Here is a 23,193-nt window from a genome sequence, read left to right as displayed (position 1 = left end):
CTGCCAGAGGGATGTCTGACTGCCAGCTTAAGCCCAATCCCCCGGGGAGTGGGCCTAAGCCAGCAGGTGGCCATCCCCCGAGGGGTCCCAGACTGTGAGAGGGCACAGGCCAGGCTGAGGGACCTCCCCCCCCCGAGTGCACAAATTTTTGTGCATCGGGCCTCTAGTTGTTTATAATAGCCCCCAAACTGAAAATCACTCAAATGTCCATCAACTGATAAATAGAAAAATAAAAGACTATATCTGTGCAACTTTTTTTCCCAATAGAAAATAATAAAGTATTGATACATGCTACCATATGAATGAACCTTGAAAAGAAGATGTTGGGAGAAAGAATCCGGTCATAAATGGCCACATGTTCTATGGTTCCATTTACTAAAAAATGATGAGGATCAACAACTCTAGAGAGAGAAATTATATTGGTGGTTGCCTAGGACTGTGGGTGTTTAAGAAGAAACAAGAATGACTGTTAATGGCTACAAAGCTTATTTTGGGGTTAGGACAACATTCTAAAATTGTTTATAGTGATGGGTGCACAACTCTGAGAATATACTTTATAATTTAATTGTGTAACCTATATGATATGCAAATATGTAAATCATAATCTCAATAAAGATTATATATTTTTATAGTTTTAAAAAAGTAATCACAAAAAATAATCATAGACCTCGAGGTTTATACTCTATGGAGAAAATAACTATATTTATAGGACCAATCAAAATTTGATCAAAGCCATGAAACATTTCTGAACAAATGGTTTGGCTAACTCGGTTGTAGACCAGTTTTATTTGGAAGAAACACATAACAATTAATATAAAAGGTAGAATTTGGGCTTCAGCATTATATCCATAGGTATGGAATGTACACTGTGAGAAAATAAACAAAAATGGGAAGACATAGCATTTCAAATGGAGTAAAGGCATAGAAATGGATTGGCTTTGAATAATACAAATTCTGGTATGAGAAGGAAATAAAATCATGGCTGTCCTTGGAGGTCATGCTAAAAAGTATGTGCAATACTCCACCTTGAGAAAGATTCTCAAAGGTTTGAAAAGGTAGTCAAAATGGCTCTCTGTCCATTCATTGCAGTATCATGGTAACAGAAATTTTCTTAGTTTTTAATAATAGTTGTTAAGGAACTTTGATGTTTAGAGGTACACAATTTCTCAAGGTTGAGTTGGTTGTAAGGCTTGTATTTGATTATTCTCAATAAATACTACTTTGAAACATGACAAAATTGTTCATCTTTCCTGGTCAACAAGAAGCAATTTCAGGGGTAGTCTTAAATGACAGTAAAAAAGATGAGCAGATTATATATTGCTAACATGTTCATTTATATTCTTCATTGGTCTTGTGGAATCTTAATTATTAAGATTAAATTAATTAAGTGATATTATAGAAGGTTCAGAGGGTTTTATCACTTCCAGATTTTTACTTGATATCAGTGTCATGCTTTGGAACACTAGACATTTTTTATATATTCAAGTTAAGAAGCTTGAATATTCTTTTTTTTTTCAAAACTGAGGAAATGTCACCCTAATGGAAAATTATCATGCCAAAGCAAGAATTTCAAACCTAAGAAAATGTGTAATATTTCTCTGATTCAATGTCACACATTCTTCAAAGTGAATCTTATAATTTCAATATTTAGCTTCAAAATAATGATGTCATTATTATTAATTATAATTACATGATTTAATGATGTTTCAAAAATATTTTATAGCTATGTGGATGTTTTATATAAAAATAGCCATATAACTGACAGTTATTTAGATATATGATCTACCACACCCATATCTGTCATTTTACAGATGAAACTAAGTCCAAGAGAGATTGCGGGGGAGGTGGGGAGGGGCAAATGGGTTGAGGACAATTTAATGACAAATCTAGGATAGAGTTCAAAGATCTTAATTTCAAGTTCAGTGTGTGCTCTTATATACTGCCCAATAGATTAGCTAATAATAGTTTGGATAATCATCTAGGAAACCTAATAACAATATGTGACATGGTAATAAATGATTTCTATTTCTGGCTTGTCAAGGATTTGGACTATAGAGACTATAACCAGCCCTAAAACCATTTATTATAGTATCCTACTACATAACATTCCATCACAAGGGCCAGCCCCAACACAGATCTCCTGGATGGCAAACTGTCAGTTAAGTCAGTCCAGCCAAACACTAAGTCCTCTTGCTTGGCTTCAGAGCTGCTGGCGTTCGCCTGTCTCCCAGTGATCACAAAGCCTTGTGAGCATTCTGGTCTTGTATGAAAGAAACTGCATTAGGTTTGCACAGTAAAGATGCAGTTACCTCTGCCTTTTCCAGATTTCCTGTGACAAACGTCAGAATTAAACTGTTGCAACATTCAGCACATTTTTATCCAGATCAATATTGAAAACATATTTAATGCAATATTGAAGGGATTAGAGCATTCAGGAAAGGGAAAGTCTGACTAATGCAGCAGCTGCACCGCATTCCAAGGACCCGGGCCATTGCCAGCATGTATTAGGCGGTCGAGGCTTTGACAGCGAGCAATCTGCCATCCGGCTCAGGCTCCAGAAGAGGCTTGCTGGAGTTGGTTTTCTGGACAGTATTAGCAGCTCTTGTTTCTGCAGGTTGCCTGCTGTTAACTGCTTACTTAACATCAGAAGGCTTTTAATCAGGCTTTATGTATGCTTTTAATTGCACTCTAAAAAATGATATTTTTATGATAATGATCCAGTTTGGAAAAAATTAAACTGATAATACAGCAAAAAGAGGAATTCTAACAGAAAATAGGGTATCTTTTAACGGAGATGTGCAGGAGGCAGCTGATCGATGTTTCTCTCTCATCGATGTTTCTAACTCTCTGTCTCTCTCCCTTCCTCTCTGTAAAAAATCAATAAAATATATTAAAAAATTAAATTAAACAAAAGATATCTGTCATTTTCTTCAGCCTCCTTCCCTGTTTACATCCCTTTATAAGTTACATTATCTCACAATAATGTTAAAATCAGGCAGGTTCACCTGGAAAGGCCCAGGTGATTACAAAAATGGCTTCTTTTCTGAATGGATGGATTTTGCTCTGAGTGATCTGTGTCCAGGTCAGACTAATTGCTGGATATTTTGAATATCACTTCTGGATAGAATGGATCATTAACATGGCCAAAAATCATTTTTGGTAGTTAACATTGAAAGGTATCCAAATGATATGTCAAATAGATAATTGAAACAAGGAGTTCACAGACTATGCAGAATGGAAACAATAACAGGAACAAAGCACATATTCTTCATCTGGTCTCATTTTGATAAATAACAGATATTTATGGGGTATACAGCGAAGGCTGGAAATACAGTTTGTGTTTGTAGAATAGAGTGAAGATAAATGAGTCAATAAATTGTTAAAAATGCATATACACTCATCTTACTTCCTTCAGTGTACTATGTATCAGAACAGAAGCATTTATTTTTCGCAGTTCTGGAGGTTGCAAAGTCCAAGAAAAGGCACCATATGGTTTTGTTCTGCTGAGGGCCCATTTATATTCATGGATGGTACCTCTCACTATGTCCTCACCTGGTAGAAGGGGCAAGAAATCTCTGGGGGCCTCTTTTATAAGAACACTAATCCCATTCATGGGAGCTCCACCCTTATGACCGAATAAGGCAGTGGTTCTCAACCTTCCTAATGCCGCGACCCTTTAATACAGTTCCTCATGTTGTGGTGACCCCCAACCATAAAATTATTTTCATTGCTACTTCATAACTATAATTTTGCTACTGTTATGAATTGTAATGTAAATATCTGATATGCAGGATGTATTTTCATTGTTACAAATTGAACATAATTAAAGCATAGTGATTAATCACAAAAACAATATGTAATTATACATGTGTTTTCCGATGGTCTTAGGCAACCCCTGTGAAAGGGTCGTTCGACCCCCAAAGGGGTAGCAACCCACAGGATGGTGACCCACAGGTTGAGAACCGCTGGAATAAGCACTTTGCCAAGGCCCCACCTACTAATAACATCATATTTGTGGGTTAAGACTTCAACAAATGAATTTTGCAGGGGTATAAATATTCAGATCATAGCAATATTATACATGCATGGAGGCCCGGTGCACAAAATTCGTGCATGGGAGTGGGATCCCTCAGCCCTGCCTGCACCCTCTCACAATCTGGGGCACTGGCTCCTAACTGCTTGCCTGCCTGCCTGATCGCCCCTAACCATTCTGCCTGCCTGTCTGATGCCCCTAACTGCTCGCCTGCCTACCTGATGGCCTCTAACTACTCGCCTGCCTGCCTGATCGCCCCTAACTGCTCACCTGCCTGCCTGATCACCCCTAACCACCTCTGCCTGCCTGCCTGATCGCCCCTAACTGCCTCTGCCTGCCTGCCTGATTGCCCCTAACCACTCTGCCTGCCTGCCTGATTGCCCCTAACCACCTCAGCCTATCTGCGTGATCACCCAACCACTCTGTCTACCTGCCTGATCGCCCCTAACTGCTCACCTGCCTGCCTGATCACCCCTAACCCCCTCTGCCTGCCTGCCTGATACCCTTAACTGCTCATTGCCTGCCTGATCGTCCCTAACCACCTCTGCCTGATCACCCCTACCTGCTTGCCTGCCTGCTTGATGGCCCCTAACCACTCTGCCTGCCTGCCTGATACCCTTAACTGCTCATTGCCTGCCTGATCGTCCCTAACCACCTCTGCCTGATCACCCCTAACTGCTTGCCTGCCTGCTTGATGGCCCCTAACCACTCTGCCTGCCTGCCTGATGTCCCTAACCACCTCTGCCTGGGCCCCTGCCACTGCAGCTTCATCTGGAAGGACATCCAGAATGACGTCTGGAAGGTTGTTTGGCGGTTTGGTCTAATTAGCATATTATGCTTTTATTATTATAGAGAGTCCATATTTTGATCAAAGCAAACAGCCCCACAAGTGAAAATATCAAAATGAAATGAAAACTTTAAGGAATTTTCTGGATATTTGTTTCATGATATGATTCAGGTAAGTGATAATTTTTTTTATTTTTACTTATAGTAAGTATATTTGCTTAATACAATAGTAAAATAAACATTTTTTTCTAACCTTTTATTTTTTCCCAAAAGAGCTTTGATGAATAGATGGAAATATAATACATCTTGTTTGTTTAAAAGCTTTACCGGTTGCATATAACTCTACAGATATTTATTCAGTCGGGTTTTAAAACAGCCAATACTTTATACTGTTCAGCAATGAGATATTTATAAGAAAACTTCTTCTTGAACATGTAGTAGTTATATTCTAAGACTCAGCCCTGATATGTCCTCATGTCTAAAGGAGTTTGAGGCCTGTGAACACTTCACCATTCCTTTTGGCCTCGTTATTTCTTATTAAGGCATCTATACATTGGTAATGCTTTTTTGTTTAGATACCATTTATCTAAAATATAAGCTCCTCAAGGAGAGAGCAGGCATGGAAAATTAGGTAATATCATATTGATTGAGAAAAAAAAAAGCTTTTTAGAAAACAAAACTATAACACATTCCACTGGATCAGTAGGAGATGACCATAAACCTGAGATGCTGTTGATTTTGTATGCTTTCATGTCAGCAGATTTAAGCTACATGCTATCATACTTTGGTAGGTACCTGTAAAGAAATTATATTTATGTGAAACAACCTCTTACAACTCTCTGATAGGGTAAATAGAGTATTATCCCTTCCCCTTTTCCCATTCCTATAAAGAAGATTTTTTTCTGAGGCCTTGTGTTATCAAAATAATGTTAACCAGGGAATCTCCACCTACATAAAGATTGGATGGAGAGCTGTCTTTCTAGGAAAAGGAGACAATCCCTACAAGTTTGAAAGATTCGTTTTGTAGATTAATGTAAATGGTTGACTGATAGCGGATATGCAATAACAGCTACCTTGGGCTTCAGCTTGTAGTTAGTTACATTAACCTGTACTTTAAATTTTATCTATTGTCCTATAAATTATCCTACAATACTGGTTTAATTAAAATAACTCTGTTAATTGAATACATTTGTTTTCCAAGGGGCTAAATAATATTTTAGCCTAAGTCTTCATTACATACATCTCGAAAGTTTGACCTAAAGCTTCATAACCTTTTCATAAATGTGATGGAGAGGCTCTTAACATGCAATTTAAGTTTTAGAGGTTGTATTTAGATGATTCAAATTTAATTTGGTGACCCAAATGACCATATATATACATTGTAAACTCCTAGAAACCAAAAGCACAACAAAATATGCTAGAATAAATGTTTAAAGGTTACATCACTATGTTATGTAAATGTGAATGCTTATATATATAATTTCATTTTTATGATGTTCATATTTATGGAAGCAGAAATAATATTGCTTACATTCTTGTTGTTTAAACAATTTGAAAACACCTTTTTAGATGAAATAAATTAAAGGTAGAAAAATAAGAGAAGCCAATGTTTAAATTTCATAGCAAAGTACATAAGTCTCTGTATGCATATAAATATTGAGTATTGTTAGAAAAAATGCTATGTGTGAATAAAATATTACTGTCTTTACTTTAACTTGTATCTTTACATTTGCAGTTTAACAAATGAAGTCCTAGAGATATTTTCATTTAATTTCCTGAGTTTAGATTTCCACTGTTCCCTCAAAAAATTTATTATAGATTAATCCCCAAGGCAATAAAAAGTTTATACTTTTGATTCCTTTATAACTTAAAATATCTGATTTTAATTGTACTATTTTGGGGAAAATATATTGTCTTACAGATTAAATCCATGAATGAAATAGTTTAATCAGGCAAGTTGTTATTTTTAGAAAATTATGCAATTTGTACATGGAGTTGAAATGGAAATCTGTGTGTAATTTAAGTGATCAAATAGTATTATAATTATGATTTGTGGAAGAAAAACATTCCCTAAATTCATAACACATTTACCTGAGCTTTATTACATTTTCTTGTGGTCATGGAGAGACTCAGAAAGTTCTCAAAAAAAAAAAAAAAAAAAAAAAAGAAGAAAAGAAAGAAAGGAAATCGTCACAACCAGCAACTGGCAAATAGGATGTCAGCCAATTATAAGAGTTCACCGTTCCCTCTCTGTGAGGACATTCTTGTGGTAAAGTACACTACTTCCTTCCCTGGCATACCCATTCATTAACCTATGCTTTCATAAAATTGCTTTTAATTTACATCAAAGTAAATTCAATAGCTATACTAATTTTTTCACTATTTTGTATGTCTGAAATCATTAAAGTAAAAATTTAAATAATTTTAAAAAGAAATGAACCAGAGGTACATGTTTCAATATGGGTAACTCTTAAAAACATAATGTTGATGTTATATATTAACATTTTTAGAACATCAAAACATTTGCAATATTAGTTTTATAGTATATACATCAAAAGAAGAAATGTGTGGAAAGGACACCTACTACTTTCCTTTAGAGTTGACCCATGGGGTTCTAACAGAGTATTGGACACATGGCTAAAAAGAGAAAGGCCATTTGAAATTTTGCTTTAGGAATATATAGATGTGCCCTACTTTCTAAAGTTAGGAGACTGACCCTCCCACCCCTTAGCAGAAGACTGCAGGTTTATTCCATAGAGAGCATAAAACAGAGTATCTCTGGGAAGAAAACAGATAAGAAGACATGGGAGTACTATAAAGAAAATTTAAGATTAAGTAGAAGTTTACCTTATAATGTTGAGATTTCATCCCACCTCCGATGTTTTCTCATACCCAGTTTCCAAAATGGAGGTATTCAGTATTACATCCTAGAATCAGGAGATCGCTGACATGGGGAAGAGTTGGGGTTTCTGAATAAAGCAATCAGGCCTAAGTACTAAAATAATTTAATAAGTACTCATCGACAACAAAGACCCACAGTTCATAAGACCCATTTATATAGACAAAATTTCAAATCAGATTTAAATGCCCTAACTTAAATGATAAGTGGACAACCATAATCAAGAAATATCTGGGGAGGCCTCCAATCCTACATAATAAAAGTCTAATATGCTAAGTGTCTGATCATCCAGTCGTCCATTCAACCAATCAAAGCGTAATATGCTAATGATATGCTAAGGCTGCTCAACCACTCGCTATGACGTGCACTGACCACCAGAGGGCAGACAGTCAACTGGTTGACCAGTTGCTATGATGTGCACTGACCATGAGGGGGCAGACACTCCGACCAGTAGGTTAGCTTGTTGCTGGGGTCCAACTGATCATGACTGAGCAAGATGGGCCAGACAAACCCTGGAGCCCTCCCACAGTCCCTCTCTGGCTGGCCAACCTCTGGAGTCCCTCCCTGTCCCTGATTATGCACCAATGGGGTCCCTCTACCTGGCCTGCACCCTCTTGCAATCTGGGACCCCTTGGGGGATGTCAGAGAGCCGGTTTTGGCCTGATCCCACAGGCCAGGCCTAGGGATCCCACTGGTGCACACAAATTCGTGCACTGGGCCTCTAGTATGAAATAGTTCAAAACAAATAAAGAAGCAAAAAATAAATTTGTAAGAAACACACTAGGCAGGAAGAAAAAAATGACTATTATTAATATTCTTAGAAAGATAAAAGAAAGAAATATATCCACGCAGGAAGGCCAGGATGTAAGAAAAAAGAGATACTAAAGGAACAAAAAAGAACTTTTGGAAGTGTATATACATAGCAGATATAGTGACTAGAAAATAAAATTAAGGAAGCTTCCCATAAAGTAGACCAAAAAGACACATTTATGAGCAGCAGGAAAGAAAAGATCAGAAAATTAGAGGGTCAGGTCTGGAATCTCAACATCTGAATAAAATGAGCCCCTTTAAGAGAGAACAGAGGGAAAAAAAAGGATGAGGAAATAAATTAATACAATAAATTATTCTCCAAATTAAAGGACTTGTTTTTTGAATAAATAGACCCAACAAGAGCCTAGAACAATGGAAGAAAATGGATCCATCTCTGCACATGATCCTACAATTTCTGAAAGTTATTATTAATGAGAACAGCACAATTTCCAGAGAGGAAAAATAGAAGTTTTTATATAAGGGATGACAAATCATACTGGAAGGTAGAGGATAATGGAGGGAATGCCTGAAAGATTCAGGACACTTTCCCCCCATCTAGTATTCTGTTTCTAAAACAATTATTAACCAAATGCGATTGCAGATGCTTTGATATGTTGTGTTGAAAAACTAATTACCTCCATGCACTCATTCTGAAAAAGCTAACAGTAGATAGTCTTAAAAGAAAAATGATTAATCAATAATTAACTAATTAAAACTACAGGGGCTGAGTGCATAGGAAAAAGGAAAAGAGAATCCTAAGGTGATAAAGAAGGAATGTCTTGAGAGCAAACCATCCAGATGAGGACAAGTCAGAAATCACTGGGAGAGATGGGTGCAAGAAGATGACATTTGAATATATTTAGAAAAAGTCTTTTATTTCCAAAGGTGAACTTGGGATTGGTGATTACATGGAATTAATGATTAAAACACTAAGCAATTAGGATTATTAGCAACTCCACAGGAAACAATAAGTTGGTTATGAAAAGTAAAATACCAGTAATCCACATGACTTATACATGAATCCTATCTACATAGTCAGAATAATATAAATGCAGACTATTGTCCTGAATAAAACTGTATCTAGGTTAGGAAGGGACAGAAGGAAAATGTGTTTGTTGGGTGTGGTGGGAAAGAGCTAAATCCCCAAACACAGAGATAAATAAAAAATGCAACTAACGTAATTAAAAGTAATTGTTTCTGGGAAGCAGTGAATGATGAAAGTTTTTTGAGGAGGGGTTAGAAGACTACATTTTCATAAAGAAAGGTTTGATTTTTTAAAAAACATATGTTTGAAAAAATTAAATATATGTTTGACCAAAAATGATCATTTAAAAATGATATGAAATGGAAGAATAAAATACAATTTTGTCCAAGAGAGAAAACACTGTTCTTCACTGGGTAGATATGTGCAGAAGAACCGTATTGGCAGCAAAAGTAACTGGGAAGCACTGCATGGTACTTAATTCTGCATGACCTGTCTGTGCAAGTGCACGTCTTCACTCTTGTTTGCTCCTCTATTCCACTGAGACTGCCTGCAAATTACATGCAATCCTCTCTCAATGCTCACCAGATGGAATGCTTATCATATATTCCATTCCTTTCTTTGATCTTACAGTATAGAGTTTACGTTTAAATCTAAACCAATTTTATGAAGAAAATGTCTAATGTAAAAAAAACACACACAAAAATGCTAAGAGAACATTTACAGTACAATAAAACGCATGATTATAAACAGGGTTACAAATCATAGCATGCATAAAACCACTTTAACTTTTAACCAGATTATCATCTGGACGGCAATATACACATTCTGAATCTAGAGTCATTGCTCCAATGTTTTAAATTAAAATGGAATTCTGCCAGTAGGAAAACACACACACACACACACACACACACACCCCCCAAGTACACAAGAGCATGGGCACACAAAGAATAAACCTAAAAACTTCAACTCAAATTTACTGTGTTCTAAGAGAGTTGTAATTTGAAATCAAGTATCATCAAATTATTTTGAAATCATAGTACTAAGTGATCAACACATTAGTAGATTCAGTCTGAAGTTTCCCTGCAGAAAGAATCAGATAAGAATTGTATTACAGTGGCCCTGAGAATGACATCACAAATAAGTATATCCATTTTGCAGACTGTTGGCCAAATAACAACATATTTGGCAGCATAAGCCAGGAATGGAGAAGGAATATGCTTTTTAAACTTCTCCAAAATACTCTTGTTAAACCCAGCTCATGATTGCAGATTATGTACAGCCCAGGGTTAAAAGGAACAAGGATCAAGTTGGACTCAAACTAAATTTGTGCTAAATTGGTAAAAGCAAATGTTATGAGTGCTAATAGTCAGCATGATTGTTTATAAAGACAATTATTTTCCAAAATGCACTTTTCATTGTTTGTCTCAAGGAAATTTTTATTAATAAAATGGTAACTGTTTTAGTAAAGGTATTTAGTTTGTGAAAACAAAACTAATCATTAAATCCAAACTGCTAAACAACTCACTTTACAATTAGAACATTGATTCATGTTTATACTTTCAAAGTTGTGTATGTGTTTTAAGGTATAGGGTGGTGCTATTTTGTTCTTAGAAGTTTTCCACACTTTTCCCCCATTCACATACAATTCTATTATGAAACGGAGTTCATTTCAAGTGGAGATTTTAAAAATACAATGGTATCCTAGCCAGTGTTGCTCAATGGTTCTCTTCCTTTCCCTTCTTTCTGAAATCAATAAAAATACATTTAAAAAATATATAATGGTATACCATAAGAAACTGACTATAACCAAATAAATTTATTTTAGTTTAGGGGATATTATCAAATAGAAGCTTCTAGAAGCTCATACACCCCAATCCATAACCAGGCATGGAGATCTAATTCAGTCAACATGAAACCTAGAGCAGAAAGACAAGCCTGACCCTGAGAGAATGTATTTCTCATTTACAAGATCCTGAATGCTTTTATATCCTAATACAAGTTTTTTGTTTGCTTTTTGTTTTTATCAAAAATACTCTTTTTTGCCTGTGGTTATGATTCTCTCCTCTCAAAGATCTGGAAGCATATGATATTCAAATTGCATGAGTTCTAAATTCCATGGTGACAGAGTGGTCAGTATGTACACTGTTGAATGCCCTTTGGGACTATAAAGACAAGGCTGGTCGAGTGCCCTGACTTGATGCACTGTTACTGTTCTCTGAGATTGCTTTACCTGCAGCAAATGTCTGCTTTGTTTCCATCTGTGTGCCTGTGCCTGTGCCTGTGCATTGTTTACAACAGATTAATTAAATTTTAATGTTGTTGAGTTCAGTCTCACCCTCCCCTATTGTTAGCTTCACAACTATTTCAGCAAACCTTTAGATTCAAGGATTGACTAATTCAGCCAGTCGAATGGCTGATGCAGACAAAAGGCTAAGCAAATTGTTCTGATTTAAGTAGGTAACACTGTGTGAATGATCAGGTCACTGACTCCTTGTAGGGTAAGGTATATTTTGTAAAAAAATAAAATAAAGCATGAGGGAAATACCATAAGTCCAATATTGTTTTTAACTTATTTTTGAAAGTATAAATGTTGGAGCCAGATAGATTTGTCGTCATTGCCAGCTTGGCAGACATGTTGACTGTGCAGCTCTCTTACCTGTGCCGCGGACTTGGTAAAGCCTATAGAAGTGTTTTTCACAAGCCCGACTGCATCAGAGTCATCGGTGACCTTGCATAACGGGCATCTTCTTGGGCCCTCCCTCCCACGCTGGTGTTGAACACAGGATCTACGTTACTAACCAGTATCCCAGCTCATTTGTTTTGCTCCCTCAAATTGAAGAGCCAGACTGCACCGCAGGATTAGTGCGCAGATTAACATTAACAACCAAAACATTTAAGGTTTTGGCAAACCAAGCTAATTCTGAACCTGCTTTTAATGGGGAAGCCATGGATTCTAACTGTCCTGTTGCCAAGGTTTCTGTTGTGAGGGTGGTGAAGGATTCTGGTTAGCTCTGCTCCAGGGCCCCAGAGAAAGCAGCCTGGTGCGGTGGGACGGTACAGGGCCCCGGCTTTCATGTGCTGGCACAGTATTGCCTGAGCACCAGAGCTGTTATGAAGCCCAGCCACGGCTGTGCGGGATAAACTGACGAGAACATGATCTTGAGGGTTGTGCGGTCCGGTGAGTGGACAAGCAGCGGGAAAGACAAAGGACACCACTTCCCTCCCCCAAGGTCACTCCGCCCCCTTAATTATATCTTTATCACTGCTTGAGTCCTGCCTTATGATACTCTAACATGTCTACTAGATGCAGTAGAAAATTGAAGTTGATTAATTCACACACACAAAAAAAATCAACAAAACTAAAATGAGGACCTGATTACTCAAACAACAAAAATGTGTAAATCCTGCTCCTCCCTTCATTGTCTTTGCAATGCAGGATGAAGCCACTGATGATAAAGTTCATTCCATGAATACACACCTAATTAATGGAGACTGGATAGCAATTTTATATGATATGAAGACTCATCTAAGGAAATAACCCAAACAACATTGTAAACAAAGTATTCCATACTTAAGTTTCAGGTCTTTTAACAAGTATTAAAGTTAGAAAAGTAATCTTTTTTTTTAGCAAATGCTAGGTAGAAATGTATTTTTCTTAAGTATCTAATTAAGAGTAAGAACAACATGGCTCCAAATTGAAAGCCCTGAATGAGAAGAGGGATCATGGCTTTTCTAATAGAACTACTAGAATTAAGTTTGGAATTAAAATAGAGAAATGAGTTAAATGATTCCTCCTCTTTGTTGTTAAATTAAACATGTAATGCTAAGTGTTATTAAAAATTAAATATAGAAAAACTGTAGTTGTAAAATAAACTTCAACAGAGAGGAGAAAAAAGTTAAAATGAAAATAGCATTCAATATATAACTTATTTTTTCAGCATTACAATATTAGGGGAAAAAAAACTCTGACATACTGAGCTAAACAATCCTTAGAATATGACTACAGTATTTTAAATCCGAAACTGTCTATAGAACATTTGTTGTGTAGAACGTTATAGCTACTTGGTTTATATATGGCAGGAACCGAAGGCCGATATTTATATTAATTCAGTCTGTGAAATATTTTTGATGGGCCTATTTATGATTTAGAACTGGTTAGGATTTAGGTAGCCTACAGCTCAGCTTTCATGTTAGGTCTGGCAATTTTTTTTTCCTTCATGTAACAAAAATATTTCATTTTGAACACACAGCCTCACAAAATGATAGGAAGGGAGGATGTTGACATATAAACATACACTGAGCCATAAAACAAAACTCCAGGAATCTGTTGTGCTGTTTCCTGAGCTTTCTCCAAGTACATTGGTGGTGGGTATTGGTACCTGCAGGCCTGAGGACTACTCTTATATGAGAACTTACACATCAGTTTCTCAGAAAATCTTGTAAAGTACACTACAGAAAAATTGATGAAATGTTTTGTTTTAAGTCATTCTCTTAATCACACACACACACACACACACACACACACACACATCAGAAAATCCCTAACTTGTCCTGCTTAATGAGTATGTAAACTCTTCTTAAACTTTATCCATAACACGGTAGAGTTAACAATGAGAGTACTAAAGTCACTAAATGGGATCAAATTGCTACAGATGGAAACCTCAGAACGGATTCCTAGGTAGTGAAGAAACACTAGAAGACTTCCTCTCCCAGTACTCAGTTTAGAGTTCAATGAACTGAGGCAAAGGGAAGTGAAATATCTATAATCACACAGCACGCTAGTAAGAACGCTAGTTCCTAATGCAGCCTAATGTCATTTTGCTTTCTGTCTTTTCACTTGTGACAAAAAATAATAATAATAATATTAGAATTAAAATGTATACAGGTAAGTTAAATAGAAATTGCACATTTTCAATTCACTGAAGTTGGAAAGTATTTTTGACGGGTTAGGGTCTCAGGGCAGTCTCATAAATGGGACTGGTTGGACTGACTTGATTTCATTGGACTGAGAATGGAAGCCATGCCGCACGCATAGTAAGAACCTAAAATTCAACATTTACTAAGTAATATTAAAACTTAAGTCTAGAAAAATGTCAAGGAACCTGTAGTTGTAAATAAGCTTCATCCTAGAGGAGGAAAACATCGACATAGAAAAGGGAAATAGCATTCAGTGTATAACTTGTTTTGTCATCTCCTCAGGTCAGTAGTGTTGGAAACAGGGGGTGTGGGCAAATAGGAAGACAGTTTCTCTTCTGAGCTCTTTGAAGGTTGTAACATCGAACACTTTGGATCCTCTAGCCAGGTTAAAGTATAATTATCAAAAAGGCAAAATCATGATTCAGGAAAATATAAAGTGAGCAACTATCAAAGATCTTTACTTAACTCATTAATTAACAGGTGAACTAGTACAATGTTAAACCCAGCCCAAAGAACAATTGAGGAACAAAATAACCAATTTAATAAGGGAGTGTCAGGGCAAGAATTTGGGGTTAAATGCAAGACTGCTTACTATCCAAAAGAGCAGAGCAATAAACCATAACCTCTGAAGAATGCTAAAACAGCCCAACCAATGGCAAATCATTCAGAAACGCAAGCCCAGCACTACTCCGAACACACCAGTATGACCTTTTGCCTATTTTGAAGTTTGGAAATGTTTTCTCACACAAGCATACTTCATATATTAAGACACTATGCTTCTGTTCAAGAACCCTAAATAATTTTTCTTTTTTATCTGCTAGCTCACTCACAGAATCTCTTTCACCTGATCTAGTCCTATTGTATTTTTTTAAAATGTTTTATTGATTTTCTACAGAGAGGAAGGGAGAGGGATAGAGAGTGAGAAACATCAATGAGAGAGAAACATCGATCAGCTGCCTCCTGCACGCCCCCCCACTGGGGATGTGCCCACAACCAAGGTACATGCCCTTGACCGGAATCGAACCTGGGACCTTTTAGTCCACAGGCCGACGCTCTATCCACTGAGCCAAACCGGTTCTGGCCCTATTGTATTTTTTAAGGTAAGCCCATTAGCCAGCTGCCCAACTTCTGCAACAGAGAAAATAAAAAAGAAAATGTCTGAGTGGGAGACTTTGCTTTAGTTATTTGGAGAACAAAATCTCCTACTGGCTAGAATAGCTTCAGTTGAAAGTTTGTTTAAGTGTCTGTTTGAAGTCCACAGAATTGACAGTACCTCCATACTTCAGTGGGTATATAGAAAATACATTTAGCAGTTGAAGTTAAATACATGGAAAAGGAGGAATTTAGGGGATTTGAATCAGTTGATCTAGAGCAGTGGTCGGCAAACTCATTAGTCAACAGAGCCAAATATCAACAGTACAACGATTGAAATTTCTTTTGAGAGACAAATTTTTTAAACTTAAACTATATAGGTAGGTACATTGTTATTAACTTAATTAGGGTACTCCTAAGCTGGCCTTTGCTAAAAATGTCCTCAATCTGAGGGGTCGACCTCAGCGAACGTACCCCCACTTCTTCTAACGCCACTTCTTCAAAATAGACTTGCCCAGGCCGAAAACCGACTTCTGTTCATGGACCACGAAGTTTCAATCGCACTGTACGTGCACGCCCGCACGTGGTATTTTGTGGAAGAGCCACGCTCAAGGGGCCAAAGAGCCGCATGTGACTCGCAAGCCGGGTTTGCCGACCACTGATCTAGAGTGTTCCAGAAAAATTTAATCTGTCTGTAAAGCCCTTCAAAGGCAATGCTTTTAGAAACTTCTTTGCTTTAGGGCTTTTTGTCAGAAGATGTAGTAATTTCCTTGTTTGTGCTGGACAGCTATACAGAGGCTGCTATTACACCACTTTCCATTCTCTCTTATCCATTGCTACTTCAGTAAAAACAAGAAGGTCATCTAACCCAGTGGGGAGAAGAATGTATAGATGAGAAGGAAAATTTGAATTTGTAAGTGAAAGAAACTCATGCTTTATGATAGAAATTAAAATTCATCATTAAAATATTACTATAATCATACAATATGATAGCAAATTATACATTCTGCTTTATAAACATAGGCTTTTAAAATAATATAAGAACAAAACTTGTTAAAGCACAGGCTTCCCAGTAAGAACTATAGCTATGCACAAGCAGCACTTGACTGTGTTGTTATTTTTTTATCCACAATTAACATGCAAGTACAGTCCTAATGAGAAATGTTGCTGAGCAATGAGAAAAACCTATTCATGGTAAATTGTATTGCAAGATTTCTTTTGTGCAACCTTTGGCTTATTATATTTTTTAAAAGTTAAATAAATGTACAGTTGTAAGAAGGCTAGTTTTTAGCAAAGAACAAAAATGCCTACTTGTTAAAGTTAAGCTTTAAATAACATCAACTTCATGAGCTATGGAATAACATTAATAAATGCTACTTATTTGCCTTCAACTTTAAAATAAACTTTTCTCATTATTAAATAGTAGAATAAGCCACTTAGTTTTTCCAGAAATGTAACCCCCACATATTACAATGTTCCAACGGGGAATTAGGCTTTGAATAATGCTGTTTTGAATAAAGCTCATATTACCAGATGTGTACCATGAGAATTTTTTAAATGCCTATTATATGAGATATTAAGTTTTGAACAAAATCCTGAATTTAAAAATTGCAGAAATAATGGAAAAATATATTAGCTAATATGATTTTAAAATATTTTGAAACTTCATTTTCTTTAATTGAATTTTTACAAATCATTCAGTTTTCTTTTTTTTTTTTTTTAGCTTATTATGACTAGTATTTCTCACATACTAAGTTTTTCTTCTTTTCCTAAATCCACTTTGGCAAATTTAATTTTATTTCAAATTGCTTAGGATAATCAGGATACTCTTATCTTTTTATCTGAAGTACTATATAAGTTCATGAAGGCCTGAACTGTGTTTTGCTCACTACTATGTCCCAGGTCATAGAAAAAAGACCTGGTCTACAGTAAGTACTTTTTGTTTACTGAATGAATTTAATGAATATTTAGAATGCAGTGATATTAAATTTGCATCAATTTAAAATTATTTTAAAACACATAGAATGCATTTCTGTAATATTGTGGAGTTTTTTCAAGGAATATTTTAAAAACTGGCTTACAATTTTGGTTGTTGTTAATATGAGATTTTTGGACTGGAACAGGCAGTGTTCCCCTGGGCAGAATGGTTCCCAGATTCTTTGTCCATAGGAGTCAAAGAATGAGTCCACGGCCAAAAGATGGAGATGGTATAGCAAAGGTGGGGACTTATTGAAGAACAAGTACAGACTCCCACCTGGGGAAGGGGAAAGAATCTCACAGCACGGACTCCCATGTGGGGAAGGAGACAGAGTCCCACGGACTTCCTGTTCCCATGGTTTATAAAGGCTGCAAGTCCCTGTGTCCTCCTATTCCTTCTGGGCTTTCTCCCTCCTTCTTTATTTTGTAAATATAGACCTTTTGGCTACTCCCAATTCCCTTATCTTATGTAAATGTAACTGTTTCAGCTCCCTTGTGTTATAGAAATGTACCTTCTCCCAGCTCTCTTGTCTTATGGAAATGTAACTTCTCCCAGTCTGTTGCCCTGTGTTTTTTCTATGAACCCCCAATTCTAAAAATTCCCTAACCCTGCCTATATCCTCCTAAAATTCCTATTTCATTGTGATGGATATAATTTAGGCTATTACCACAAAGAAAATATCTACCATGTGCAATGCATCTCACCAACTTCCATACAATCATTGAACTAGAACAATAATTTGCAACCTTTTTCATCCCATGGCACACATAAACTAATTTCCAAAATTCTGTGGAATACCAAAAAATATGTTATATTTTTTCCAATGTGACAAAAAAAAATAGATGTAATTTTGATTCATTCATACGGGACAGCTATTGTTGTGTTGGCTGTTGTCATTTTTTTATTTGACAATCTAAGGGAAAAGAGGTCAGTGTCCCTGATTAAATAGTCAAGTATTGCATGTTTTAAAAATCCTTGCAGCACAGTGGTTGAAAATCACCAATCTAGAGTTAAAAAAAAAATCTTCAAATAATGTTAAAAATCGCTCATTTTGATACATGGCCAATTAAACTTGGTATTTTTATATAATTTTGCTCATAAATTTATCTTACCATCTGTCTGCACCAATCCAGCAGCCTCCCTTATTTTGGCAACCCTGAGGAATGCATTTCTACAGGAAGCCTTGACATATTTATTTTATGCTCTTTCATGAGGGTTACAAAATATGTGCTACATGATCTAGAAAAAAAATGTGCTAGCAACTAAAAACTGTAAAACGTCTTTACAATCACTTGAAAATCTCATATTTGATTTTTTAGTACTCTCCCAGATAACAGAAAGCAAGACAATTTGGCTGTGACAACAAGCAACATTTTTTTCTAATACAGAACAGTTGTCTTTGCAAAGCATCCACGCCTTCTGCAGCAACAGGTATTATTTTTTTTAAATCAATTTCCTATTAAGGGCACAGCTGGGTGATTAGGGTCTCCTTTCTTATTGTAGAAAACATAAAAGAATAAAAGGCAGAGGGAGCCTAACTTGTTTTAGTTTGTGTTACATGTCCTTGGGAAGAAAGAGAAGAGGATAATTTAGCCAAAAACAGCAAACATCCAGTTACCATGAATTTCAAACTCTCAGGTTGAGTGAAAGAGGCCCATTAATTCAGCCATCTGATGGCTGCTGGTGAAATGGAAAACAAAACAAAACAAAAGACTGTCCTTTGACTTACAATGGCTACTTCCTTTAGTAGGTTGTGTTTGGGAGAATATCTCTGCTAGCTCTTTAAGCCTTTTGTAAGACAATGGAGAGGGTGGAGGGAATGGAATTGCGCTGTCTAAAGGACACATCCACTCATTCAGAATCCCAACAATATAACTCTGGCCGCTAAGAGAAAAATAGAAGTAAGCGTTTCCTGAGGATTGTTAAGCCAACACACTATTAAATATACCACCTAACATTGTTCTTTTCCTCTTCTTTTTCACTCTGCAGCTACCACATGTGATGGAGGAAATCCAAGTTAAACACTCTCACCAGAGCATGCTCCAAGACAGATGACTGGGCCTCGGGCTTGGCCAATACAATGCACTTCTATTCTCTATTTATTTTTGTAGTTCAAAGACCTGGCAGGAAGGGCCCTGCTGACTGCCATAAGGACCAGTGCGCTCGCGATGACTGCCCAGTGACTTTTATATCTGTATGCCAGCTACTCAGATAGACCCTGTATAAAGAGTAGGGGGGCTTTTTGGAAAGGAAAAGAAACCCCAGCTTCCACTTAAGCTTTGAAATTTCAGATGATAGACTGCCAACTTACAGACCTTGCTTTAATCAGAGCAGCCACATGAAAAGGCTGTTTCTGTTTACTCCAGGTCATTTTGAAACCAGCGATAAGTAGGCTTTGCAAAATTTCAACTTCTCTTAAAGTTGGCATGTTCTCCTCAACTAGAGTTGAGACTTGGTTTCATTCTCTGAGTAGAAATATTTACAACCCTGTCATACATGAGTTTGAGCCTTCCTGCTGTCTACCAAACAAATGGGCTTTTAAAGGAATGCTTAGGGTTAATTGGAAGATGGTGTGTGTGTGTGTGTGTGTGTGTGTGTGTGTGTGTGTGTGTGTGTGTGTTAAGGGTGGCCTATATACATTTAAATAACTAAATTGGCCTTAGCCTGTTTGGCTCAATGGATAGAGCCTTGGCCTACAGACCAAAGGGTCCTGAGTTCGATTCTGCTCAAGAGCATGTACCTTGGTCACAGGCTCCTCCCAGGCCCAGCCCCTGGTCAGGGCTCATGCAAGAGGCAAACAAGCAATGTGTTTCTCTCACATCGATATTTCTCTCTGTCTTTCCCTCTCTCTCCCATTCTCCCTAAAAATCATTGTAAAAATATCCTCGGGTGAGAATTAACAAAAAATAAAAATAAATAAATGACTAACTGCTCTTTACTAGTCTAGTTCAAATTTCATCAGAGAATGACTTTCACTAGAAAACAATTCATATTGTATTTTAGTTTTAAATTGTGTATTCATGTAATAAAAGAAACTAATCATATAGAACACATAAAGTAACCACTAAAATTCAAGAATTTTTTCTTTGGTGCACAATGATTTTTTTTTTAATTTTGGTTGTTCATTATATTTTGATTATCTCTATCATGAGGAGATTTTGTATAGCCCTTGATATTGTGATCAACTGTTATATTTTGAGTTATCAAAATATAAAATTAAAAAGTCCCCTTTTTTATTATCAAGAGTCCCACTTCCCATGGTAAACTTCCCACCGTATACCTGTCACTTCACATCTGACTTTTGTAACCACCTCACAACAGTAAAATCCCATCCATAGCCTTGCCACCTTTCCATTTTTGTGCTATTGTTGTTTTATTTAATTTTTAACATAACCCCATCTAACAATGTTTTTTAAAAAACAGTTTATTGTAAGGAAATTAGACAGAAAAAAATAATATTTTATACTTACCTCCCCCACTCCCAATTTTTGTTACCATTTCTAATATATTCATTCTCAATTAAAGAACAAAGTTCCCATTTGATAGCATTTCCCATCAACCCAAATAACCTTTTTTAAAGCATTTTTTCCACCATAAATCTGCTTGCAAAAATTTTCTGTTTTCATTTATCTGAAGATGCCTTTATTTCATCCTATGTGTTTCCGAAGGATTCTTTTACTGAAAATAGAATTCTGGAGAGACTGCTTTTTCAGCACTTTAAAGAAGTCCTCTAGTGCACTAGAGCCATGGTTTCAGATGAGAAATAAGTCATTGTCTGTATCATTGTTTCCCTGTATGGAATGTGTCTTTTCCTCTTAAATTAACTTTTTGGTTTTCTCTTTACCTTGATTTTCATCCTAACTATGGGTTGTCTTGACCTGTTAATGAATGGTAAATATTAATCATCAACTTTGGGAAAAATTCCAGATGTTTTCCAGCCATATTCTCCCTGTTTTTTACTCCTTAAAAATGTTAGATTGTTTGATATTGCCTCTCAATTCTCTGAGACTCTGATAAATTTTACTGATTTTTTTTCTCTTTTATTTATATTGTCTTATTTCTATTTATATTCAGGTTCATTGAGCCCTTTTTCCTGTCATGCTCAAGCCCATCAGATAGCTGGAATCCCAGTGGATACTTATGGTAATACTAAGAGGTTTCTCTCCTGTGTTGGGGCCACAACTTCAAAGAATCCCATTGTGGATGTACCTGTGGATCTACCACAGCCAATGCTCTTTAGTAGGCCTAGTGCAATCTCTCCTAACGCATGTACAACTGAGCCCTCAGCCAAGACCCTCAGGTGTCTTCTGGTCTGACTCCAAACAGCTCTGTCCTCTATGTTGCTTCAGCTCTCTGCACTGCAATCAAGAAATTGTATCCAAGCAGAGGCACAGAGCTAAAATCTTTGCGATTGCTTTACCAGCATGAAGTCAAGTTCCTTTTAATTCTCAACAAAGTTACTTTTCTCATATTGGTCATGTAACATGAATGCCTTCTTCCTTACCTGATCATTTTAGCTCCTGCAAACTCCCAGGAATGGTGGAGGATACTGAGCTCAAGGAATCAAACCTTCTTAATCTCACCTGGAGAAAAAAAAAAGAAATTCTTTCTTTAGCAATGAAGGATCTCTTCCTGCTCTTTGAGTTGGGCCTGTATTGTTGGCCATGCTGAAGTCAGGCACTAGTATTGTCTGCTGGGGTCCATATAAGCAGAATTGGCTCAGGTATAAGTGGGCTGGAGGGAAGATGAAAAACACACTTTCTCTTTGCAAACGGGCTATGCTAGCACTGCTTCTAGCCCTGCTATGTCCCCACAGTGCTGCCTGCAGGGAGCAGTCAGCGGTGGAGTTCATGCTGGCCTGCCTCCCAGGCCAGCAGTAGCATGCCCTCATCATCCAACCGACTTTGCCCTTCCCCTACCCATCCCAGACTAGTTAAAGGCCTAGTCTTTTTTTCACCTGTATTTCCCAAATTCCAATTCTTTCCTTTAATGCTATAGCATGCCTTGTCCCCAAAGTTCCCCAAATAAATAATTGAATGAAACAGTCTTATTTTGATGGACTTTCTTAATTTTAGCTACTCAGGTTTCTTCCCAGAGACATTAGTTCAGATATTTGGATAATTGTATGCAGTTATCCAACAACTTGATTTTGTGCTGCTCATCTCCTTTCCAGAGATTGAAGCATTCAGACGACACTGGTTTCTGGTAATATCTCTCTCCATCACCAGTGTGAATGAGAATCTGCACCCCATGGCCACACACCTGGGATGTTACTGTGTCCGACTGCCCCCACGACGGTCTCTCTTGTGAGCACCTTTTATTCTGTAGTGGGTATTATGGTTCCCCGCCCAGGTCCAACCTTTAGGACTGAAGCATTCAATTTCCTAGATGCTGGGAATATCGCCTGTGGATGGTTCTCATCTGAATCTATACTAACAAAAACAGCAGAGTTACAGTTAACCGCATGATGTCTGCTTTCTGCTGTCCTACATCGGAACTTCTACTCATGAAGAAAAGAAGGAGCTATCAGTTGGTTCTCTGATAAAGCAGGCAAAATAAAACAAAACAAAAACAAACTCAGAAACTTTTAGAGCTATCTACTAGTATAGTCCAGACCCACCAGTTTCATTGCCAAGGTAAAGATCGTGGTCAGATAGGCAGCAAGACTTCCTCCCAGGGTCATGCAGAGTGCT

This window comes from Myotis brandtii, unplaced genomic scaffold (genome assembly GCF_000412655.1).
Source record: "Myotis brandtii unplaced genomic scaffold, ASM41265v1 scaffold53, whole genome shotgun sequence".
In the NCBI taxonomy this organism is placed as follows: Eukaryota; Metazoa; Chordata; class Mammalia; order Chiroptera; family Vespertilionidae; genus Myotis; species Myotis brandtii.
Note: the sequence above shows the minus strand (reverse complement) of the source record.